This window comes from Orycteropus afer, unplaced genomic scaffold (assembly GCF_000298275.1).
Source record: "Orycteropus afer afer isolate SDZICR_OR568_19922 unplaced genomic scaffold, OryAfe1.0 scaffold00028, whole genome shotgun sequence".
NCBI classification, from domain to species: domain Eukaryota; kingdom Metazoa; phylum Chordata; class Mammalia; order Tubulidentata; family Orycteropodidae; genus Orycteropus; species Orycteropus afer.
This window is the reverse complement of record NW_006921615.1, coordinates 4,729,854-4,732,243: the sequence shown is the minus strand read 5'-3', so window position 1 is coordinate 4,732,243 and position 2,390 is coordinate 4,729,854. Positions and strand designations below refer to the sequence as shown.

Below are 2,390 nucleotides of genomic sequence, written 5' to 3'. Positions count from 1 at the left end.
CTACTTGAGGTAAATGTTCAACTCATATGCCTGTCTTTTGTTTGGCTGGAAACCACAGGTGTGGGTTCAATTCCAGACCTGAAGGGCAGCTACGGGCCATAGTCTCAGTGGTGCCACCAGGCTCTATCGGGCCAGCAAACCTGGTCCCCACCATTTTTTTTTTTTTTTCTCCAAATGATTTTGAGTATTGTTCCACATTGGTCTCCCTCTCTATCAAGAATCTCCTACAAAGATCCCTTTCCAAGATATTCCAGAATTTTTTTACTTTTTGAAGTTCAGTAATAATTTGTGTTGGCTGTAGATAGATTTCTAATAAAAACAGAATTATCTTGAACTTAAAAAAAAAAAAGGAAATAGTAACATTTAATTCTGAATATTTAGAAAATTAAAACTAGCATGGGCTGAGAAAGTAAATGTCTGCCCAATACTCATCAAGCTGAAACAACAGACCCAGGTAAGTCAGCTGCATAATTAATAGGAACAAAGTTTCTCCCAAGGACATTGCTGCTGCAAAGTGTCATAATAAGCCCGTTCTTTGAGTGACTACAGTCTCTTTGAGAAACTTTCTTCTCTAAAATAAAAAACTATTACTAGTTTGATGTTTAAAATTGCATTTGTTGTTTTTGTTATGTGCCGTCGAGTAGGATCCAACTCATAGTGACCCCTCCTTGGGTTTCCGAGGCAATATCACTACGGAAGTAGATTGCCCAACCTTCCTTCTGAGGAGTGGTTGGTGGATTTGACCTGCCAGCCTTCTGGTTAGCAGGCAAGTGCCTTAGGCACTGTGCTACCAGAGCTCCCAAAAATTATATTAAGACAATGAAACATTGTTCAGGCCTGCAGTATCTAAGTTACCTGTTGACAGAGAAGAAGCTTCAATTCCCAGCTCAGGTGCACAGCTTCAGATAAAGGATCTCTGGACACAATAGACCACATTTTTCTTAGCTTTATTGTTTCCAATGAATGAGGTCTTAGGTCTACTTTGCAGACCAGACCTGCATCTAAACTTCACTCTAAAGTCTTAGAATCACTCTTCCTTTGGTGAAATGCCCCACAGTTCCTCCCTCAAGTCAATGTGGTCTCCTTCATTGAAATAGATCAATAAATCTAATTTTGTTGGATTACAAGCTTGTTCCTGGTATTATTAGGCTGACTTAGATAGGGTGATGTATTTTTAAAATGCTCCAGCTAAAGTATCTAGCTGTAGTCCCTGGGTGGTACAAACGGTTGACATACTTGACTGCTAACCAAAAGGTTGAAGGTTCAAGTCCACCCAGAGGCACCTAAGAAGAAAGGCCGGGGGATCAACTTCCAAAAAACCAGCCATTGAAAGCCTTATGGAGCTCAGTTCTACTCGAACATACAAGGGGTTACCACAATTCAGAACTGACTCAATAACAACTGGTATCAAGCCACTGCTTGAAAGATAGTTCAGAATTTTACATATGAGCTTTCAGATATTGCAAAATAGAATACATTCCGCTATAGTTAGGCCTCTTGTGGCCTCTGAATTTTAAATTCTGTACTGGCTTCTTATTGAAATAGAAGCATTCTGAGAGCCAGGAAACCTGCTGTGAGTGTTGAAATGAGATTTACTGGCTCTAGTGCTGCTAAAGTCCTGTGGCAAAATTTTCCTGCTTCTAGAAATAACATGGTTTACAATTCCAGCAAGACTCCACAGTGTGACTGGGAAGCTCTTTGTGAACCTCAAAGATATGATAAAAGGTGCTAGGTAGCTATTTGTTGTTGTTGTTATTTGCCGTCAAGTCGGCCCCAACTCATAGCGACCCCTCCTTGGGTTTCCAAGGCAGTTATCACTACGGAAGTAGGATTGCCCAACCTTTCTTCCGAGGAGTGGCTGGTGGGTTTGAACAGCCAGCCTCCTGGTTTGCAGTCAAGTGCCTTAGGCACTATGCTACCAGAGCTCCCGCTAGGTAGCTATAGGTCTACCCAAAACCAAAAAACAAACTCACTGCCATTGAGTTGATTCCGATTCATAGCCACCTCTGTTGGGTTTCCAAGGCTGTAAATCTTTACAGAAGTAGGTTGCCTCATCTTCCTCCCACAGAGCAGCTGGTGGGTTTGAACCACTGACCTTCTGGTTAGCAACCAAATGTCTTATCCACTATGCCACCAGAGCTCCTTACTATAGGTCCTAGGTCTCCCAAATACATGGCCTCTCTCCACTCCTGGTTTAAATTCAGGGTTGCTATATTTAAGAAGAGGAGCCCTCGGGACCATAGTCACAGGGGACATCAAGTTCAATTGGCATAACAAACTATAAAAAACATTGGACACTGGGAGGAGGTAACTATGGGGAGGAAGTGGGAGGGGAGCTGCTGCATTGTAAATTTTGGTCAATGACATGAGACAAAGTATATGTGAACTGC

The 2,390-nt window shown here is 42.1% G+C and overlaps 1 protein-coding gene across 1 annotated transcript in view; it reads right to left on the bottom strand.

The window, feature by feature from the left end:
- The window catches only part of MYOM1 (myomesin 1), a 156,746-nt gene that overhangs the window by 153,132 nt on the left and 1,224 nt on the right, over positions 1 to 2,390 (bottom strand). The gene's annotated exons all lie outside the window — the stretch shown is intronic.